The 23506-nt window shown below is 40.9% G+C and overlaps 1 pseudogene; it reads left to right on the forward strand.

Annotated features, from left to right (window-relative positions):
• LOC117519287 overlaps positions 1 to 23506 on the forward strand; it is a 30991-nt pseudogene that overhangs the window by 2168 nt on the left and 5317 nt on the right.

A 23506-nucleotide genomic window follows, 5' to 3' on the forward strand; every position in this document is an offset into this window, starting at 1 on the left:
TGAAAAAAAAATGGAATCCATTGGAGTGGTTGGGTTATTGAAACCCAGTATCTGGTTTCATTTGTCACTTTTCTGGATTGAGTATTTGTGTGAGAATGCAGGTGTGACTGATGTGCAGTTTGTTACGCCTGTCAGAGACTTCCAGATGTTTGAGGATCTTTGCGAGGAGTTCTGTTTGCCGGGGACATTCAAATTGTAAACGTTTTGCGACTACATATTTATTTATGTTTTTGTGGTTGTTATAACTCCCATGTCTGACCATATTATTTGGTTGTTTGTTTGTGTCCGTCCTTTTTGGTTTTTAAGACTTAAGTCATAAAAATAATGGTTTTTTTTTGCACCACTATATTATTCATTAGCCTTAATTAGCAGATTCATAATATGGCATTGTCAATATGATAAAAATTCATGTTGTCTGGAAAACCTTTTATTAATAGTTCTAGGGCTGCAGCTATAGAATATTTTTGAAATAGTGTTCTAGCAATTATTTAATCAAGTAATCGGATAAAAAGTAGCATCAGTAGTCCAGTGCTGTCCCTCAGGACCCTTCACACATAACACAAAATTGAGTGAAAGAAGTAGAAATCAGCTGAAAAACCACAAACAAAAAAACAAAATGGGGAACCACGAAACATTCCACCTGTTGTCGGGAGAGACACACGGTCGGACAAGCGTGCACAAACACAGTGGAATGTGTGGCACCACATCGTGCCACTGCTGTGGAAGGGGGAAAAAAACACCCACCAAAAAAAAAAAAAAAACCACTGCAATTTCTAATAGTCCTTCTGTGCCTTTGTATATGACCCATCGCCATAGACGTACCATCATGAAATGCCATGAATGAAGCAGTGCCCTCTTATCATGTCCACATCTGCTGGCCCCACTGGTCCAGCCGGCAGCGGACCGAAGTACACCACGTTATGTGGACCACCACAGCTGACATGGGTGATTTGACATTCAGATTGCCTGCTGAGTGTACACATGATCAGACAGTCCTTTTCCCCTGGCACAGCCTGCCGATGTGCGCGCTGTGCCTTCGCTCCAGCCCGTTGCAAAGGCGATATGTTTTTATGTATTTCCACGTGAGGCGAGCATGCACATGCACGCGCCTGGTCTTGTTAGGAGAGACGGCATCCATCCCACTTTGGATGGAGCAGCTCTCATTTCTAGAAATCTGGCCAATTTTCTTAAATCCTCCAAACCGTGACTATCCAGGGTTGGGACCAGGAAGCAGAGTTGTAGTCTTACACACCTCTCTGCAGCTTCTCTCCCCCTGCCATCCCCTCATTACCCCATCCCCGTAGAGACGGTGCCTGCTCCCAGACCACCAATAACCAGGAAAAATCTATTTAAGAATAAAAATTCAAAAAGAAAAAATAATATAGCACCTTCAACTGCACCACAGACTAAAACAGTTAAATGTGGTCTATTAAACATTAGGTCTCTCTCTTCTAAGTCCCTGTTGGTAAATGATATAATAATTGATCAACATATTGATTTATTCTGCCTTACAGAAACCTGGTTACAGCAGGATGAATATGTTAGTTTAAATGAGTCAACACCCCCGAGTCACACTAACTGCCAGAATGCTCGTAGCACGGGCTGAGGCGGAGGATTATCAGCAATCTTCCATTCCAGCTTATTAATTAATCAAAAACCCAGACAGAGCTTTAATTCATTTGAAAGCTTGACTCTTAGTCTTGTCCATCCAAATTGGAAGTCCCAAAAACCAGTTTTATTTGTTATTATCTATCGTCCACCTGGTCGTTACTGTGAGTTTCTCTGTGAATTTTCAGACCTTTTGTCTGACTTAGTGCTTAGCTCAGATAAGATAATTATAGTGGGTGATTTTAACATCCACACAGATGCTGAGAATGACAGCCTCAACACTGCATTTAATCTATTATTAGACTCAGTTGGCTTTGCTCAAAATGTAAATGAGTCCACCCACCACTTAATCATATCTTAGATCTTGTTCTGACTTATGGTATGGAAATTGAAGACTTAACAGTATTCCCTGAAAACTCCCTTCTGTCTGATCATTTCTTAATAACATTTACATTTACTCTGATGGACTACCCAGCAGTGGGGAATAAGTTTCATTACACTAGAAGTCTTTCACAAAGCGCTGTAACTAGGTTTAAGGATATGATTCCTTCTTTATGTTCTCTAATGCCATATACCAACACAGTGCAGAGTAGCTACCTAAACTCTGTAAGTGCGATAGAGTATCTCGTCAATAGTTTTACATCCTCATTGAAGACAACTTTGGATGCTGTAGCTCCTCTGAAAAAGAGAGCTTTAAATCAGAAGTGCCTGACTCCATGGTATAACTCACAGCTTAAAGCAGATAACCCGTAAGTTGGAGAGGAAATGGCGTCTCACTAATTTAGAAGATCTTCACTTAGCCTGGAAAAAGAGTCTGTTGCTCTATAAAAAAAAGCCCTCCGTAAAGCTAGGACATCTTACTACTCATCACTAATTGAAGAAAATAAGAACAACCCCAGGTTTCTTTTCAGCACTGTAGCCAGGCTGACAAAGAGTCAGAGCTCTATTGAGCCGAGTATTCCTTTAACTTTAACTAGTAATGACTTCATGACTTTCTTTGCTAATAAAATTTTAACTATTAGAGAAAAAATTACTCATAACCATCCCAAAGACGTATCGTTATCTTTGGCTGCTTTCAGTGATGCCGGTATTTGGTTAGACTCTTTCTCTCAGATTGTTCTGTCTGAGTTATTTTCATTAGTTACTTCATCCAAACCATCAACATGTCGATTAGACCCCATTCCTACCAGGCTGCTCAAGGAAGCCCTACCATTATTTAATGCTTCGATCTTAAATATGATCAATCTGTCTTTATTAGTTGGCTATGTACCACAAGCTTTTAAGGTGGCAGTAATTAAACCATTACTTAAAAAGCCATCACTTGACCCAGCTATCTTAGCTAATTATAGGCCAATCTCCAACCTTCCTTTTCTCTCAAAAATTCTTGAAAGGGTAGTTGTAAAACAGCTAACTGATCTGCAGAGGAATGGTCTATTTGAAGAGTTTCAGTCAGGTTTTAGAATTCATCATAGTACAGAAACAGCATTAGTGAAGGTTACAAATGATCTTCTTATGGCCTCAGACAGTGGACTCATCTCTGTGCTTGTTCTGTTAGACCTCAGTGCTGCTTTTGATACTGTTGACCATAAAATTTGGTGTATGTACTGTGCCAGGCCTCGAGGCAAACAAAGCGCTTTATTCTGTCATGCTATCCTCAAAAACAGACTAGGAGTATTGGTGGGGCACAGCAGTTATTTTAACTCACCGCGGGTGTATGACTCTGTTTTTAGCTAATTTCTGTAGCCATGCTAACTGACTGTTACAGCCACAAGAGAGAGTTTGAACGAAAAGAAAACCTTCTAATGTTTATACGAGGTTTGTTAGAAAAGTATCCGACCTTTTTATTTTTTTCAAAAACCTGATGGATTTGAATCACGTGTGCTTGCATGAGCCAACCTTGAACCTTCGTGCGCAGGCATGAATTTTTTCACGCCTTTTGATTGCATCATTTGCTTGTAAGCAGCCTTTGTGTGAGGATGGGTGTACTCTCATCAGATTTTCTTGCAAGGCAAATGGCGGAACAACTGGAGCAGCACGACTGCATCAAATTTTGCCAGAAACTGGGCGACAGCCAGGTGGAAACCATTTGGTTTATTCAGACGGCTTTCGGTGACGATCCTATGGGCATCAAACAGATTAAGGAGCGGTACAACCGGTTTAAAGACGTCTGCACAACTGTGGAGAGCGAGCCACGCTCCAGTCGGCCATCAACATGCTGAAATGACCGGATCATTTCCAAAGTGAACGCTATGGTGATGCGGGACCGTCGTGTGACTATCTGAAAAATTGCGGAAGAGGTGGACATCAGCACTTTTTCGGCACATTCCACTGTGACAGAAGATTTGGCCATGAAAAGAGTGGTGGTGAAATTCATGCTTCGGCACGAAGCTGATAACGGTGGAGCAAAAGTACCTCCGTGTTGAAGTCTCACAGGACACGCTGGACTCCGAAAAATGATGCCCACCTCTTCCACAATTTCTCGGATAGTCACACGACTGAAAAGCCACCGAAAGCCGTCTGAATCTTCCGAATGGTGGAAGATGAAAAATGTGCAAGCCCCGTGACCAGCTTCCCGCTGAGCACCAAGCCTGAAATACGTCATTGTATGTAGACCGTATCAGCTTGCGCGCCTGGCGGCCGTTGTTTACACTTTTTTTAGCGGCAGAAACTTTGATTAAACACAGCTCTCAGGGACTTGTTTGTCGATATGCCTGACCAGTGTGTCGCAGCATATTGTACAAACACAAGGGCAAAAGGTTTTAGCCTTTTCAAGTCCAGGCAGATCAATCAAAAGCTGCAGTGTTGTGCGATGCACGAAATGTCAGGCTGCTGCTCGCTCTGCTCGCACACCCGCATTTGCTCCCGACAGCAGACACTTTCCTCTACCGTCTCCATGTTCTCACACCGCTCACAGGAACACCTAAAATGTCAATCCCAATCCCGGCGATCTTTTTCGAAACATTCACCGTTTATTTCCTATTCTTTCGTGAAAATAACGTAACTAAACACGGATGAATGCAATGCCAGGCACTCGAAAACGGCAAAACCCAAAGGTATTGACGGTGGTCCGCAAGTAGTAGCTACACTATCGCAGCTTCGGAACAATAACAAAGGCAGTAAACAGACGCTAGAATCAAAAATGCTAGAATTATAGTGTTATAAACAGCAGCAACAAAAATCAAAGCCTCCCATACCATTCCATATTCTGCAGCCTTTCAAAATCCATCGGAATTGGCACGTCTCTTGCCTCTGCTTCGGCTCCACCATAAGCTCTGTCGGCATTATTTTCCAGAATGCTCCTGGTTTGAATGTTCGTCCGAAAGATACGGCTCCAATCTGTAGGGTCTAATCACTGCTGCGACATCCTCAGGATCCGAGTCAGAAATAATCCACACTTGAAGAGGAGTCAGAAAAGTTCTTGATCTCGTCACTGTCCATGCTGAGGTCCATCTGTTCCTGTTGTCAGTCGAACAGACAAAGACGGGACTCTACACGTTGTGATGTCACAGCATCACGTGACCGCTGATGGAACGCACTTTCCAAGAAACATACTTTTGAGAAGCTGTGCAAACTTTCTCAGTGATAATGATTAAAACCACTTTCAACTTACTATACTGTATGTATTTTTTGATATTTATATCAGTTTTACCTAATTTTTTAGGTGTCATATCCACTTTAAGTTTGGATTTTTCTGACCAGATTTTGAATTTCCATTATGTGGCTACGCCAGCTCTGATAGAAATGATCCCAAACTTTGGACATTTTCTACCTTTTATGGACTGTTTCTTGGCTCTCTGCCATTATGTCACGTTAAGTGTGAATGCGCTGTGCATCAGTAACAGTTCGTGTGGAACAATGATGCTGAGGAGGCTTCATTATTCATCCTTGGGCTTAAAGCCCTGGTCCCACTGAATAATGAAGGATGAATAATGAGCCACATAGCATGTTTTTTTTTGTTTGTTTTTTCTTTTGTACGAGTCCAGTTCGTGGGAGAATAGTGGCTTTAAGAGGCTCTGAGGCAGAATAAGGCTCATCTCCAACCACCAGTAGGCCTCTACTGGTGGTTGGCTCTCACTGCGGTATTGTATCACTTCCTGTTCCGGAGCACAGCGGTGTTTTGCTGTATCTGTTAGCTGTTTAATCTGCGCAGTTAGATTGATCTAGTTACCTAGATAACGGTTTGCTTCACAGTGTAATCTTCACGTGCCTTAACTAAAGCACTCCCTCTGCTGAATCACCTCTAAATTATTTACACATTATTCATTTTGTGTGTTTTTAGGAATCCGCTAGCTTAGCACAGCTACTAGCTCTTAGCCGGTTTAGCATGGCGGCTTCTCCTGTCTCTCCCGCACTTTTCTGCTCTGGGTGTGAAATGTTTAGTTATTCCTCGGCCTCCTTTAGCAGTAATGGTACTTGTAATAAGTGTAGCTTATTCGTAGCTTTGGAGGCCAGGCTGGGCGAATTGGAGACTCTGCTCCGCACCGTGGAAAATTCTACAGCTAGCCAGGCCCCTGTAGTCGGTGCGGACCAAGGTAGCTTAGCCACCGTTAGTTTCCCTCTGGCAGATCCCGAGCAGCCGGGAAAGCAGGCCGACTGGGTGACTGTGAGGAGGAAGCGTAGCCCTAAACAGAAGCCCCGTGTACACCGCCAACCCGTTCACCTTTCTAACCGTTTTTCCCCACTCGACGACACACCCGCCGAGGCTCAAACTCTGGTTATTGGCGACTCTGTTTTGAGAAATGTGAAGTTAGCGACACCAGCAACCATAGTCAATTGTCTTCCGGGGGCCAGAGCAGGCGACATTGAAGGAAATTTGAAACTGCTGGCTAAGGCTAAGCATAAATTTGGTAAGATTGTAATTCACAGTCGGCAGTAATGACACCCCGGTTACGCCAATCGGAGGTCACTAAATTAACATTGAATCGGTGTGTAACTTTGCAAAAACAATGTCGGACTCTGTAGTTTTCTCTGGGCCCCTCCCCAATCGGACCGGGAGTGACATGTTTAGCCGCATTTTCTCCTTGAATTGCCGGCTGTCTGAGTGGTGTCCAAAAAATGAGGTGGGCTTCATAGATAATTGGCAAAGCTTCTGGGGAAAACCTGGTCTTGTTAGGAGAGACGGCATCCATCCCACTTTGGATGGAGCAGCTCTCATTTCTAGAAATCTGGCCAATTTTCTGAAATCCTCCAAACCGTGACTATCCAGGGTTGGGACCAGGAAGCAGCGTTGTAGTCTTACACACCTCTCTGCAGCTTCTCTCCCCCTGCCATCCCCTCATTACCCCATCCCTGTAGAGACGGTGCCCTGCTCCCAGACACCAATAACCAGCAAAAATCTATTTAAGCATAAAAACCTCAAAAAAGAAAAAATAATGTAGCACCTTCAACTGCACTACAGACTAAAACAGTTAAATGTGGTCTATTAAACATTAGGTCTCTCTCTTCTAAGTCCCTGTTAGTAATGATATAATAATTGATCAACATATTGATTTATTCTGCCTTACAGAAACCTGGTTACAGCAGGATGAATATGTTAATTTAAATGAGTCACACCCCCGAGTCACACTAACTGCCAGAATGCTCGTAGCACGGGCCGAGGCGGAGGGTTAGCAGCAATCTTCCATTCCAGCTTATTAATTAATCAAAAACCCAGACAGAGCTTTAATTCATTTGAAAGCTTGACTCTTAGTCTTGTCCATCCAAATTGGAAGTCCCAAAAAACAGTTTTATTTGTTGTTATCTATCGTCCTCCTGGTCGTTACTGTGAGTTTTCTCTGTGAATTTTCAGACCTTTTGTCTGACTTAGTGCTTAGCTCAGATAAGATAATTATAGTGGGCGATTTTAACATCCACACAGATGCTGAGAATGACAGCCTCAACATTGCATTTAATCTATTATTAGACTCAATTGGCTTTGCTCAAAATGTAAATGAGTCCACCCACCACTTTAATCATATCTTAGATCTTGTTCTGACTTATGGTATGGACATTGAAGACTTAACAGTATTCCCTGAAAACTCCCTTCTGTCTGATCATTTCTTAATAACATTTACTCTGATGGACTACCCAGCAGTGGGGAATAAGTTCATTACACTAGAAGTCTTTCAGAAAGCTCTGTAACTAGGTTTAAGGATATGATTCCTTCTTTATGTTCTCTAATGCCATATACCAACACAGTGCAGAGTAGCTACCTAAACTCTGTAAGTGAGATAGAGTATCTCGTCAATAGTTTTACATCCTCATTGAAGACAACTTTGGATGCTGTAGCTCCTCTGAAAAAGAGAGCTTTAAATCAGAAGTGCCTGACTCTGTGGTATAACTCACAACTCGCAGCTTAAAGCAGATAACCTGTAAGTTGGAGAGGAAATGGCGTCTCACTAATTTAGAAGATCTTCACTTATCCTGGAAAAAGAGTCTGTTGCTCTATAAAAAAAGCCCTCCGTAAAGCTAGGACATCTTACTACTCATCACTAATTGAAGAAAATAAGAACAACCCCAGGTTTCTTTTCAGCACTGTAGCCAGGCTGACAGAGTCAGAGCTCTATTGAGCCGAGTATTCCTTTAAGTTTAACTAGTAATGACTTCATGACTTTCTTTGCTAATAAAATTTTAACTATTAGAGAAAAAATTACTCATAACCATCCCAAAGATATATTGTTATCTTTGGCTGCTTTCAGTGATGCCGGTATTTGGTTAGACTCTTTCTCTCAGATTGTTCTGTCTGAGTTATTTTCATTAGTTACTTCATCCAAACTATCAATCATCAACCTTCCTTTTCTCTCAAAAATTCTTGAAAGGGTAGTTGTAAAACAGCTAACTGATCATCTGCAGAGGAATGGTCTATTTGAAGAGTTTCAGTCAGGTTTTAGAATTCATCTTAGTATAGAAACAGCATTAGTGAAGGTTACAAATGATCTTCTTATGGCCTCAGACAGTGGACTCATCTCTGTGCTTGTTCTGTTAGACCTCAGTGCTGCTTTGATACTGTTGACCATAAAATTTTATTACAGAGATTAGAGCATGCCATAGGTATTAAAGGCACTGCGCTGCGGTGGTTTGAATCATATTTATCTAATAGATTACAATTTGTTCATGTAAATGGGGAATCTTCTTCACAGACTAAGGTTAATTATGGAGTTCCACAAGGTTCTGTGCTAGGACCAATTTTATTCACTTTATACATGCTTCCTTTAGGCAGTATTATTAGACGGCATTGCTTAAATTTTCATTGTTACACAGATGATACCCAGCTTTATTTATCCATGAAGCCAGAGGACACACACCAATTAGCTAAACTGCAGGATTGTCTTACAGACATAAAGACATGGGTGACCTCTAATTTCCTGCTTTTAAACTCAGATAAAACTGAAGTTATTGTACTTGGCCCCACAAATCTTAGAAACATGGTGTCTAACCAGATCCTTACTCTGGATGGCATTACCCTGACCTCTAGTAATACTGTGAGAAATCTTGGAGTTATTTTTGATCAGGATATGTCCTTCAATGCGCATATTAAACAAATATGTAGGACTGCTTTTTTGCATTTACGCAATATCTCTAAAATTAGAAAGGTCTTGTCTCAGAGTGATGCTGAAAAACTAATTCATGCATTTATTTCCTCTAGGCTGGACTATTGTAATTCATTATTATCAGGTTGTCCTAAAAGTTCCCTGAAAAGCCTTCAGTTAATTCAAAATGCTGCAGCTAGAGTACTAACGGGGACTAGAAGGAGAGAGCATATCTCACCCATATTGGCCTCTCTTCATTGGCTTCCTGTTAATTCTAGAATAGAATTTAAAATTCTTCTTCTTACTTATAAGGTTTTGAATAATCAGGTCCCATCTTATCTTAGGGACCTCATAGTACCATATCACCCCAATAGGGCGCTTCGCTCTCAGACTGCAGGCTTACTTGTAGTTCCTAGGGTTTGTAAGAGTAGAATGGGAGGCAGAGCCTTCAGCTTTCAGGCTCCTCTCCTGTGGAACCAGCTCCCAATTCGGATCAGGGAGACAGACACCCTCTCTACTTTTAAGATTAGGCTTAAAACTTTCGTTTTTGCTAAAGCTTATAGTTGGGGCTGGATCAAGTGACCCTGAACCATCCCTTAGTTATGCTGCTATAGACTTAGACTGCTGGGGGGTTCCCATGATGCACTGTTTCTTTCTGTTTTTGCTCTGTATGCACCACTCTGCATTTAATCATTAGTGATTGATCTCTGCTCCCCTCCACAGCATGTCTTTTTCTTGGTTCTCTCCCTCAGCCCCATCCAGTCCCAGCAGAAGACTGCCCCTCCCTGAGCCTGGTTCTGCTGGAGGTTTCTTCCTGTTAAAAGGGAGTTTTTCCTTCCCACTGTCGCCAAGTGCTTGCTCACAGGGGGTCGTTTTGACCGTTGGGGTTTTTACGTAATTATTGTATGGCCTTGCCTTACAATGTAAAGCGCCTTGGGGCAACTGTTTGTTGTGATTTGGCGCTATATAAATAAAATTGATGATGATGATGATCTCGCCTTGGGGCAACTGTTTGTTGTGATTTGGCGCTATATAAATAAAATTGATGATGATGATGATCTCTGAGCGTAGTGCTAATTTCAAGAAGTTAAAAATTTAGCAACATCATTGACAATGAGTATGTTAGAGGCATGTTTTTATTGAGGAGGAGGCTGTTAAATGCCCATTATCCGAGCACCTGGCAGCTACAAGGGCAGGACAGGCCATTTTGGCTCAGCTCTCTCGTGCGCTACAGTCCCACCTGCTTTGTGCACCAGACACTGTATATAAAGTAATTATTTTGTTGTGGTTTAATCATTTTCTTTCAGTTTGGAAAACACCTCTAACCGCTTCTGGAATCACAGAGGACTGTTTCATTTGGAGCTTTCTTTCTCTCTCTGAGGTGGAGAACATATTTGGAACAGCCTAAAGGTAATTATTTGTAATGTTTATATTGTAATAGCTTGGTAAAACAGTTGCGTGTTCATTCCTTCTTTATAAGCAGCTCTAAAAGTATCTTAATAATAGGATTGACATCTTGTATAATGGATCACCGCGCTCTGTACGCACTGACGCAATGACTCCACTCAAGACGAGCATTTACACAGAATGCGAGCGCATGAAAGAGCGATTTGTAGACAATAACGGACGAACACAATGTTAAAAGTTGGATAACGTGTCAAAATGACTGTAAAAACCGCGGAAGAAATAAAGCCAGCGAGAAGAAGCGCAGAGGCGGACTGTCCAGAAAACCCCTGGTTCAGTTCTAGGCTGGTTTATGGATGTTTTTTTTTTGGGGGGGGGAAGTAATCCACACAGGTGCAGGTGTATATAATTAAAGCAGCCACCTCATCAAACAATATTGCCAATAATAACGCATAGTAAAACAAATAATTAAATGATATAATAAACAATAGCAGCATTCAAAAGACAACAGCTGCATGCGGTGCAATAAGCCAAAACTTACATATGATCAGTTAGTCAATGAAGTACGTTTATTGATTATTTTTTGTGGTTTCTTGTGGCTTTTGGACAGGCAGAAATGCGCTTCTTCCTCAAAATGGTACATCTACTTGTACACAATGTTTGAGGCGCCTCTGTGAAAAAATTTTATCAATCAAATTTTGATTGATGAAAATGGCAGGTCTTGGAAATAAAAGCATATACTTTATAGAGAAAAGACAGCTGTCCCTCTCTCTGTCTGTCTGTCTCGGTCTCCCTTCTCTTCTTTCTGTATCATTTCATTCAGTGGAGCTTTATTGACATGGGAAACATACATTTCTTTTTTCTTTCAAATAAGTTGATTGCACATTGTAACATGTATACAGTGTGTTAATGAAACACAAACATTTTAGATTAATTTCACTAATCACAGTTCAGCACAAAGTCAGACCAGAAACGGTACTAAAAGATTTCATTTTTTTCTTAGGGCTTCAGGACACAAGTTCTGATAGGACCCCGAGTGGAAGCATTGCACGCCAATTTGAGTGATAGTTACCTAACAGCACCACTATACTAAAAAATTTCTTGGGAGAACCTCGATTCACATTCATAAGGAGGCCCAAGGGAATTGAAAGGGAGTAAAAAAAAAAAAAAAAAGGGAGTAAAACTAAGCAGAGGAAGAGGGATTTAGAATTTAAGAGGGATTGGGATTGTTATTGTTATTGAGGATAGGCGGATTAGCCCCCCCCCCCCCAATATCACGGCTTCTCTTTGAACAGAAAAATTTGACCCCAATCTCAAAACTAGTGCCAATGATGGTCCTAACTAATACATATATAAAGTTTGTTCAAGATTGATTTCACTGGATCAAGAAGTTACTGTGATGCTTCAAAACGCACCTCAATTTGCTATTCGAGATTAAATGGGAAGGAAGAGCATTTTGTGGAAGAGCCTCATAACTGCTTGTGTGATTTTTACACTGCTAATTTTACCAGAAAGACAATTAAGAAAATAGAGAGGACAGATGAAATTCACTACGCATATATGATTATCCTCATTTGCGTGATCTGTGGAAAGACTGAGATGTTGTGGCTCTTAGTTTGCCGTGGTAGGAACGAAGCTGATATGTTGGCGTTTTCACACCCTGTTGAAACATTTCCTTCACATGGGCAATGATTAGTGCACTTTTTATTTGGTGTTTGTTTGCTTATTTTTACTTCCTTAATTCAGTGTTTACGATAAACAGCGTGCGTACTGCTGCGTTTTATTCAAACATGAGGTCAGTGTTTGACTTCCGTCTTATCTAAGTTGTGAAATCATCTGTTTCTGTGATTTCCTCATATTGAGCACCTTGCTCGTGTCAGATGTTTGATCTGCTCTGCAAGGTGTGAAGCTTGCAAAGCGCACCGTATCATAGATTCACTAACAAAAATAAATAAATAAATCTTGTATGACTGCCACACTGTTTGTTCTATATGTGATGCACTTGTGTGTTAGCTGCTTGAGGCAAGTTTAAGCTCCTTACATCTCCTTAATAATTAGTGAGATTTGCATGCTCCAGCAGTGCATGGAAGGCAACAAGCTGACTGTAAGAGGTATGACTTGTCTAATTTGTTTCTTCTCTTTCTCTGCTTTGATAGAGGGAGAGATGGCTTGAGCGGTTTCAGTCGGAAGAGGAACTATGCACTGTATAGCAACAGTTGTCAGGGTTCCTGTTTTTAAATTTATACTCGTATATAGGATGCAGTTTCTCTGCAGCTACATTGTTGGACAGATTCAGTGAAGGCCGGCTGAGCTGAAGTGAGAACATTCGGCAAGCTGCTTAATGTTTTATTCTTTACTTATGTAACTTTGTGGGCACTCTGACTCACATCAGGAAGAAATTATTGAGATGTGGACCAGCATGTTTAAGCTTCTTATTAGCCACTTTCATTTTCTTTGACGTTAGCTGAACTATTAGTGGTTGGTCCCTCTGTTTTGTAGTAAGTCCTCTTTCACATGGCTTTCGAGGCCCATGATTCACGCTTCCCTCTTTTGTTGCTGACATGACCATTTGGCGGTCTGTGGTGCTGTTAACTTTGTGCAGTTCACATTTGGAAAAATAAAAAAAGACATTTAGCAAAACTAATTGTTTTGAAAGCAGCTTTCAAGTTCTTGTTTTAATTGCTTTAAAAAAAAAGGGATTTCTCAACTAAGGTGTTTTACTGTATCCTGTTACAGTTCAGTGTTAACTGTCACATTAGTAAGTGGAAAGGGATTTGTACCACTTGACTTCTTTTTAGGGCTTCAGCTATCTGTTATTTTAGTAATCAAATATTCTATCGATTATTCTGGCAATTAATCAAGTCATTGAATAAAAAGTACAGTCACTTGCCCAGTTCCGGATCATTGCCAGTTCTGGATCACTGCTGTAATATTTGCTCCGCCATTTCTCGTAATCAGTGCGAATAAGCTAACACTTGGTACCAGTGGAAAGACTGATGTTTTGTCTACAAATGACCACAAGCTCGACCAGATTCAGCCATCTTTGTGATCAGCAGAGGAATCAAAACATTCCGTCTCCGTGGTGTGCGCGCTTTTTCTGACTCACTCATTCCTGCAAGTTTTAAAGTAATGATCTCTATGAAGTAGCAAAGGTGAGTTAGCCATTCATTGTTTTGGTTCTAGAGTGAGAAAATACTTACTTACTTGGGTAGAAAATGTCAGTGTGTTATGTCTTGCTGTTTAATTGCTGCACGCATTTATCTCTGACGCAAAAATTTGCCGGTTGTGGATCACTGAAGCAGCCGTCTCGTGTCAGTACTTGTGAGCCATGTGTACTTTGGGTGTCATCTCAACATCACGAATGGGCATGAATGTGGGGCTTTTACTTTTTAATTCAGGAGAAATTGGGAGAAATCTCACCTCCACACTTCATTTTTTGCTCGTAAAAACATATAACAGTGCCTTTTGAAACTAAGTAAATTCTCATTTAATAAGTATAATTTATATCATTTTGTGTTCAAAACGCATTCTCGGGCACAGTGTGTATCATTCTGCATTAGAATGGCTCCAGCCAGATGCCAGGAATGCCCCCAAAGTGACACAGAGTGTCGTGATCCAGAACCGGCAAAGTGATCCATTTCCGGCAAATATTTGCACCACACATAATGTGGCTTCACACTTTAAGTAGAAGGGCTACCCCATCCTGACTTTTTCAGCTAGATAACATCCAAATACCCAATACATCAATAGCCAATAAAGGATATTCAGTTGCATTATGGCTCCGTATAGCAGGACTTTAAGAAAGGTGATCCGGAACTGGGCATCTGTCTGTACTTTTGCGTTTTAACAACATCAACAGTCCAGGGCTCTTCCTAAGCAATGGCACAGTGTCGCTGCGTCATCACGGAGAATGTCAAATTTAGTATATCCCTTTCTGTTTTCCTGGGTAATCATTTATTTTTTCACATCTTTACAAGTTTTGGATCTTTCCTGGTGTCAGCTCAGCCAAAGTATTGACATTTTGCTGAAATGGCGATGGGATGTGGCTTTGTTTTTGTTTCTCCCAACTTGTAAAATTTGACCATTTTAAGTTTTATGGTTTGTGAACTGGATCCCTGCGTGATATTTTTTTTTTTTTTTTTTTTTTTTTTATCCCTCTTTCTCTGTGATTCAGCAGATGCATTTCAGCTGGAGGTTGAACATGCAAGCCTCACAGTCAGGTTTTTTTTCATTTCATTATTATTATTATTATTATTATTATTATTGTTATTTTATTTGAGTACCATGTTTGTGAAGTGTTGTGTGTTGCCCCAAAAAGAAAAATTAAAAAGTGAAATTTGGACATGGCTGCAGCCACACTGCACTCTGATTTCTCTGTGCAGAGAACCTGCAGGCTGCGTCCTCACCTTCCTCTCTGCCCCCCTGCTGCGCGCACCTGATGCAGACATTCCTGCATTGTCATCACGCCACACAAAGCAACTCAAACTAGCACCGGTGTGAAAAGGGCTTTAGATCAGAGCCGCTGTGTGGCTGCGAACCTTCCCGGTAGCCTAACACCTGCCTTCACGACATAAAGCATACTGTAATTTCTGGTCTATAAGCCACTACTTTTTCACACACTTTGAACACTGTGGCTTTACAATGATGCGACTAACTTATGGATTTTACAGCTTTTTCCAACTAAGTCAATTGATGCTGTCAATTGATTTCCTGAAAGCTGCGTTCCTCATGCTGTGTAATTTCACACACAGTGTAAATGTAAGGTCTTATCTGTTCATTTTAGTGAAGAAAAGTCCCTCTCTGGCATTTTGCGCCAGAGTTGCACCGTCACATCAGTTAGCAGAGCGCAGCCTTCCCCCCACCCTTCCACACCGTTTCTCTGCCTTGGCGCAACAAGTCCAAAAAGTCACAGTGCCTCATAACATCTCCATGTGATCCTACCTGCACGTGATGAAATATCAAGAAAAAGTTAAAAGTAATCAGTTCCCCCATGTGGAGCAGAGACACCATGCTCTGGATGACATGCATGCCAATATTTACGTGTAACACTTCAGGTAAAAAAAAACAACAACAAAAAAAAACATTTATGGTACATATTTAATTAAAAGTTAAAAAAAATCTTTGTGTCAGATATATTTCTGTGTAAATATCTCATATTGCAATGTGGAAACCCGCGGCTTATAGAAAGTTCGGCTTATTTATGTACAGTTTCTTTTATCTTTTTAAAATTGGTGGGTGCGGCTAATATTCAGGTGCGCTCTATAGTCCGGAAATATAGTCCTGTCATCGCCAGTGAGTCAAGCACAATGCCAATAAAAACCACCTGTTGGCATGGGGCCATGGAGCTGTTTGTGAGATTCACAGTGAGCCCGAGCTACAACACATGTTGTGGAGTGCTTGCTGCCGGCGCGGTGCACACACAAGCCAGTCATCGAGATACGGAAGAATCTGTATCCCACGAGCCTGCAAGGGAGAGAGTGCTGCTCCCACACACCTGATGAACGTATGAGGAGCGAGTGAGAGCCCAAAGGGGAGGACTCTGAACTGGTACGACCATACCTCAAAGGCATACTGGAGGAACTGCCTGTGGTGAACTGACACAAGGATGTGGAAATAGGCATCCTTCAGGTCCACACTGGTAAACCACTCCCCACCCAAATTGCCTGAAGAACGTCTGTTGTGTGGGAGCATGCGCAAATGCAGCACTTTCATGTACTGATTTAACTTTCTGAGGTTGAGGATGGGACGAAAGCCACCATCCTCTTTGGAACTACAAAATAAGTTGAATAAAACCCTGTAGGTGATCTGAACCGTGGACCCGCTCTATGGCTCACTGGGTCTGTAACAACTGTAACAACTGTGACTTTTATACCATTGAACTTGGGGGATGACAGTTGAACTGAATATTGTAGCCTCTGACCAAGGTGGAAATCACCCATTGATTAAAGATGAACTCCCGCCACCGGTTGAACTGTTTGGGAAAAATAACCGGTGACCCCATACCAGGTGTCAAACCTGACTGCTACTGCCCTGTGATAATTTTGAGGGGCGAGCATGACGGGCCTGTCTGTCCTGCTGGTCATTTCTGGGAGGTTCGTCCGTGGGTGGCTGAAAGGTGGACTGCTGGGAGGGCTGACGCGATAGACCCCGATCCCAGGGAACACATCAGTTAGCAGGATTGAATCCATCTGCATGCTTAGGTTGGTGCCTGGGATTGCGCTGTAATTCAGCAAATTGCTCCCGAGACCTGTTAGCTTGAACAGCATGCTCCGGGGTCTGTTGGGCCACAGCACAAAAAACCTAGCCTGGGACAACAGGCAGGTTGTGTAGTGATCCGCTGCAAGCCTCAAACAGGGGCTCTCGAGGACCTAACTTGGCCACCCCTGGTCTAAAGCTTGGGAGCCTGTGACGGAAGGACAGGTTGAACGTTCCCCCTGGTCATGGGCCCCAATCCGACCCTGCTGGCCCCCACTAAACAATGGCTCAGATGCTGCAGTCAACACCACATCGTCATCACGATGGGGGGGGGTCAGTTCCCCCTCATTATAGTCACAAGAAGGTGCCAACTGCTCTGTGAAAGGAGCAGCAGAAGCTGCAGAGAAAGAAGCAATAACTTTATCTGAGCAAATTCAGAGGCTGGGTTGTCAGTCTCGTCAGACAATATCAGGTCATGGCTTCCCTTCTTTGCCATAGCAGTAAGGGGCTCAGCATGCAGTCACTTATGTGAGTGTGATGCCCGTGTTGCAGAGAATATCTCTGCTTCAGGCCTGGTCAGTCTAACCAATCTGCCAGTCATCGGCAAAGAAACACAATTGAAACAAGCATTGGCTGCGAGTGCTTGTTTCAAGTGTCCATGTCCAAGGCATGATGGGCATAAAGTATGGCCGTCCTCTAGGCTCAGACGCAGACAGCTAGCATGCATGCACCAATGCAGTAGACATTAGTGTGTGTGGGTGTAGCAGTAAGGGACATGCACCCAGTGACTAACGCCTAAGTGCACAATTGTAAAGGCCAAAAATTAGGGGTGCAGAAAGTATTCACAGTGTCCCAGACTCACACCCAAGTGTTGTAATTTTAAGACTGTATTGAGCGGTAACACTCACCCCCAAAAACTGACACCCAGGTATTACAGCTGTAAGCTACCAAATGGCAAAGTACAACCCCAATTCCAATGAAATTGGGACGTTGTGTAAAATGTAAATAAAACCAGAATACAATGATTTGCAAATCCTCTTCAACCTATATTCAATTGAATACACAACAAAGACAAGATATTTAATGTTCAAACTGATAAACTTTGTTTTTGTACAAATATTTGCTCATTTTGAAATGGATGCCAGCAACACGTTTCAAAAAAGCTCGGACAGTGGTATGTTTATCACTGTTACATCACCTTTCCTTCTAACAACACTCAATAAGCATTTGAGAACTGAGGATACTAATTGTTGAAGCTTTGTAGGTGGAATTCTTTCCCATTCTTGCTTGACGTATGACTTCAGTTGTTCAACAGTCCGGGGTCTCCATTATCGTATTTTGTGCTTCATAATGTGCCACACTTTTTTTTTAATTCTTTATTTATAAATTTTAAATAATGATGGATACATTTAGTATGTACAGATATGCACAAATATCAATAATCGAAGTTTCCTTTGTACATTTCCATCATATAGAAAGAAACAAAACACAACAAAACAGGAACAAAAGGGAGTGACCGAGACTCTACACCAATGACAAAAGCACTGACTCAATGACAGACACTTGCATTACCCATACATTTTCAGAATGAGATTGGGCCTTTTCAGATTTATGTATTCAACCCATTTCTTCCAGCTCAAAATAAACCAGGCCTGTCTGTTCTTTATAAATGCCATCATCTCTTCCATTTTATAAATCTCTGTTATTTCCCACCATGTTGTCCAGTGTGGTATTTCCTGTGATAGCCATTTTTTAGTTATACACTTACTTGCAACCAACAAAATACTGAAAAGGAATTTATCCCTTTTCATCCAATCTTGTGGCAAGTTTCCATATAAGATTGTTTTAATATCAAAATGAATAACACATTTAAAAATTTCTTGCAAGGTTCTATGAATGTCATTCCATATAGTTTAATTAGCGGACAGTCCCACATAATATGGAAGTAATTGGCTCGTTGAGTTCCACATTTTCTCCAACAAACAGGAGGATTCCATCATAATGAGACTTCTGGCATGGCGTAATAAAATATCGAATCAAGGTTTTCCATCCAAATTCTCTCCATTTGAGAGGAAGTACATTCCTACTGATGTTTCCACACACAAGTCCATTCCTTCTCAGTCATATTGATTCCATCCTGCTTCTTTCTCCCATAGTGCCCTAACAATCCCAGTTGAGTATGATGTATGATTTAGCAAAAACGTATATACAAGAGAAATTAATTCCTTAGTGCCCTTACCAATGTATGCATTTTTAAACAAATTTATCAAACCAAATTAACATCAGATACCGTGTCTACCTTTGTGTATAATGTCGTATTTGTAAATATCGGTAGAAGTCTTGTCTTTCCAAGTTATTTATGTTTCAGCATGTCAGAACTTACCAATTTACCATTTTTAATAAATTGCCTATTATTGGTAGTCCTCTGGTGGTCCAAATTTTAAATTGTGTATCTAATCATTTGGTATAAATTCAGTCATATGCATACCATTTCAATACTGCAATGTCTTTATCCAGATTGTATTCTCTCACCACATTTTTCCATACTGAGTGCATTTCACCCAAGGACTACCAACATCATCTATGTATTTTTGGATTTGGGGTCCGCCAATGTAGATTGAATCGGGACAGAGAAGGTTTTCTCCTCAATTTTCCATTGAGCATTATAAGATACATCACACCAATTTATTACTGTCTTCATCTGTGCTGCATGGTAATAATTCTTTAAAGATGGCAGGCCCCATCCTCCTTTTCTTTTGCAGATTGTAAGGTTTTAAAGCGGACTCTAGGCCTCTTCCCTCCCATAAGTATTGTGATATTATTTTGTCCCATTCATTAAATACATTTTGGTCAATGGGTATAGGAAGGGTCTGAAATAAATACAGTAGCCTTGGTAAAACATTCATTTTAATGCATTCAATTCGTGAATGTAGAGTAAAAAAAGGAATCAAATTCCATCTTTTTATGTCGTCATTAATTTTATTTTGCGATGGGACATAATTTATCTCAGAGTTTTGTTTGGTCCTTTGGTATGTTAATACCCAGGTATTTTAAGGACTTGGCCTGCCACACCATTGGGTATCTGACAAGAACTTCCCCAGGTGGATTATAATTGTAGGGAAGCATTTGAGTTTTATTCATATTAATTTTGTACCCAGACATTTTACCATATTGCTCACACAGATGAATCAGTCTTGGTAGGGAGTTTGTAGATTGTCCTAAATAAATCAAAATATCATCAGCATAACAAGCAAGCTTGTGCTCCTTCCCTTTGATGGTAACACTTTAATATCTTGATTTTCTCTTATGGATTGGGCCAAAGGTTCTAAATATAATGCAAACAAAAGGGGACCATGCGCAGCCCTGTCTATTTCCTCTTTGTAATGTAAAACTGTCAGATAAATATCCATTAACCTTTATCCTTGCAGTAGGGTTTGTATACAAGGCCTTATTGTTTGAATAACTGTTTCATGTAACCCAAATCTATGTAATACTCTATACAGAAAATCCCAATTTACTGAGTCGAACACTTTCTCAGCGTGAACACTCACCAGTACAGCTTCTGTTTTATCTTTTGTTATTTGGTTTATTACATGAAGAGTTCTACGTTTATTATCTTGTGTCTGTCAGTTTCTTATGAATCCCGTTTGGTCATTATGTAGCAGCATTGGTAAGAATTCCTCCATTCGTCTGGCCATTATAGAGGTAAAGAGTCTGTAATCAATGTTTAAAACTGGTATTAGCCTATATGATCCGCACTCAGTTTTATCCTTACCTTCTTTAGGTACAGCAGTAATAATAGCTTGTTTCCAACTCGGGGGTGTTTGTGCCTTTTTCAGCACCCAATTTAGTGGGGAGTATTATTGGGATCAGTTCATTTTTTAGTTCTTTATACCATTCGGCAGTATAGCCATCAGCGCCTTGGGATCGATTTGATTTCAGTCTACTGATGGCACTCTTAAGCTCCGCTTCGGTTATATCTGCCATCATTTGTTCATTTTGCTCTGTATTTAGCTTTGGTAGATTGAGTGAATTCAAAAAGTTGTCAGTGTATTTTCCATTTTCTCCAGGAACTTTTGAGTATAATGCTTTATAAAAATCTTCAAATGGTCTATGAATTTCCTTTAGTCACAATGTCATTTGTTTTTGGGTCCTTAATTTTTGTTACTGTACTATCTGCTATTTTCTTTTTTAACTTCCAAGCTAGTATTTTCATTGATTTTGATCCACTGTCATAGTACTTTTGTTTCAAAAACATTAATTTTTTTTAATTTCCTGGGTATTCAAAATATTTATTTCATTTCTAACAATTTTCAATTCTTCCAAGTATTTAGTGAAGGGGTCTTTGTGTGTCTACTTTCTAGTTTTTTTTTTTTTTAATCATTTTGTAAATCTTCTAACCTTTTGTTTCTTATTTTTTTCTTATAAGAGGATATTGCTATAATTTTCCCCCTTAAGACTGCTTTTAAGGTGTCCCACAAAATTGGAGGGGAAACTTCCCCATTGTTATTTATGTCCAGAAATTCCTTTGTCTTTCTTAATTTGTTTCTTAAAATTATTATCTTTGAGCAAATTTGAGTTTAATTTCCAAGTGTTTACCTTACGGCATAAATCTAAATTAATCAGCAGATATAATGGTGCACGATCACTCACATCTATCGTCCCCATCCCACCATTTTCAGTCTTATCTTATCTTTTCTAAATGTTATAAAAGTCAATTCTGGTATAAAGTAAAGATCTCCAGATGTCAATCAAACCCACTTCTTCAAAAAGAGCAGAGATCTTCTTATACAAGTTGTTTGATTCAGGGATCTTTCTATTGGAGCTATCGAGTTCCAGTTGAAGACGAATGTTCAGATCCCCAGCACATATTAAGAAGCCTTGAGTTTCTGTAACATTGACGTTTATAATTTTTTTTAAAGAAACCCAAGTCACTTCCTGGTGTTGCATAGATATAAATGTAACCAGGTTCCCAGCAATACTTCCCCTTACGAGTACAAATCTCCCCTCTTTATCCTTCAGTTCAAATGATTTTTCAAAATTTAGAGATTTTGAAATAAGAATCACCACACCTCGTCTTCGACCAGACTTATATGATGAAGAATACATATTTATGAATCCCATTCTCTTTAATTTCTCGTGTTCTTTATTATCTAGATGAGTTTCCTATAAGTATACCAATGGTGCCTTCTTTCCTCATTTTGGTTAAGATTCTACTCCTCTTAATAGGGTTTGTGAGCCCATTTACATTAAATGAGATACACTTAATACTGCTATTATTCATTACTTATTGTATTTATGTAGTACACAGAGTCATAATGTATAAAAATGGTCAACTCCCTTTAAAAACGCGAACACTAAACAACAACACAAAAAGAAACAAGTGTCCACCCATAAAAACTGTGATTCCAAGGTAGGGGTCTCTCGTAACTGACCCTGCAAGGTGTTATGTCTATCAGCTACCACTAGGGGTAAACCTCTCCTTTGGAATGAAAGAGCGCCCCGAAGACAGATAAATGTGTCCATTTCTCAATTATTAAAAGTCTCTCCACTTAGATATCTTCATTTGGTATAGGAGAAGAGTAACAATTTCTATGAACCTTACCGGATGGCCTGTTATATACTTATGAATCCTCACTAGTCCTCGGAGGCGGACCTCGTGCGTCTCCTGAAAACCTGAAGTTTCTTTCGGATGCCTCGCTCCCGCTGCTCCTCGGCGTCCCGTCGCAGCCGATCCTCCACTACTTGCCACGCCGACCATGCCAGCTGCGCCGCCAGGCTCTCCTTGGGTGTTACCTTTGTGACAGTGAAACCTCTCGCTCTCATGTCCACCATCGCCTCCTCTGCCGTCTGGTAAAGTGCAGTCCTGTCTCGATAGAACACCCTCAGTTTAGCGGGGAAGGGAGTTTGAAATCTGATGTTTTGCTCTTTCAGCGCTCGTTTAGCTTCAGCGTATTCTCTACACTTCTGAAGGATAGTAGGAGGATAGTCCTGGTCAAAATAGATTCTTCTTCCCTCCAGGAGCACAGTCTTTTTGGCTCATGCTCTGCGTAAAACTTCTTCTTTAGTTGTGAAGCGGACAAACTTAATTAATATCAAGCATGGTTTATCTTCTTCTCCCCGTGAGTTCGGGGCTCCAACCCGGTGTGTTTCTCAATGTCAAGGCTGATGGACTCAGGGATGTCCAGACTGCTCCGGAGGGCTTTCTCCATGAAGCTCGCCATGGATGAGCCCTCTGCCCCCTCCGGGATATTGTACACTCTCAGATTGTCGCGCCTGGATCTTGCTTCTTGACTGATAAGTTTACCTTCTTGCTCCCTCATGATTTTTATCATCTTGGTCAGTACATGCTCCATGTTTTGGACACGGCCTTCCACTTGGTCAGTTCGAGTTTCAGCTTCAGCGATGTTTAGATTCACGTTGGTCAGGTCAGTTTTAAAGTCTTGGAATTCCTTACGAAATCCCCGTATTTCTCCCAGCACTGTCGCCAGACTGATGGGATCAGATTCACTGTTAGCACTGATATTAGCGTTAGCATTTCTTCGCTAGCTTCTTGAAGTGGTGGGTCCTCTGTCGCATTGTTTTTGTTTGCATAGTCTTTAGCCGTAGCTTTGTGTCGTATTTTCTTCTCTTCATGTTCACCCCGTTTCCCCCTCACCTTGTTATTGCAAAGTATTAAATTCTGATACTTAAATGGGTGAAATATTCAAGACCTCTGGAGAGCTATCGCCCTAAGCTTCCATTTGGTAGGATGACGTCACCGGAACCCGCGCCACACATTTTCAATGGGC

This window comes from Thalassophryne amazonica, chromosome 10, assembly GCF_902500255.1.
Source record: "Thalassophryne amazonica chromosome 10, fThaAma1.1, whole genome shotgun sequence".
Taxonomy (NCBI): Eukaryota; Metazoa; Chordata; class Actinopteri; order Batrachoidiformes; family Batrachoididae; genus Thalassophryne; species Thalassophryne amazonica.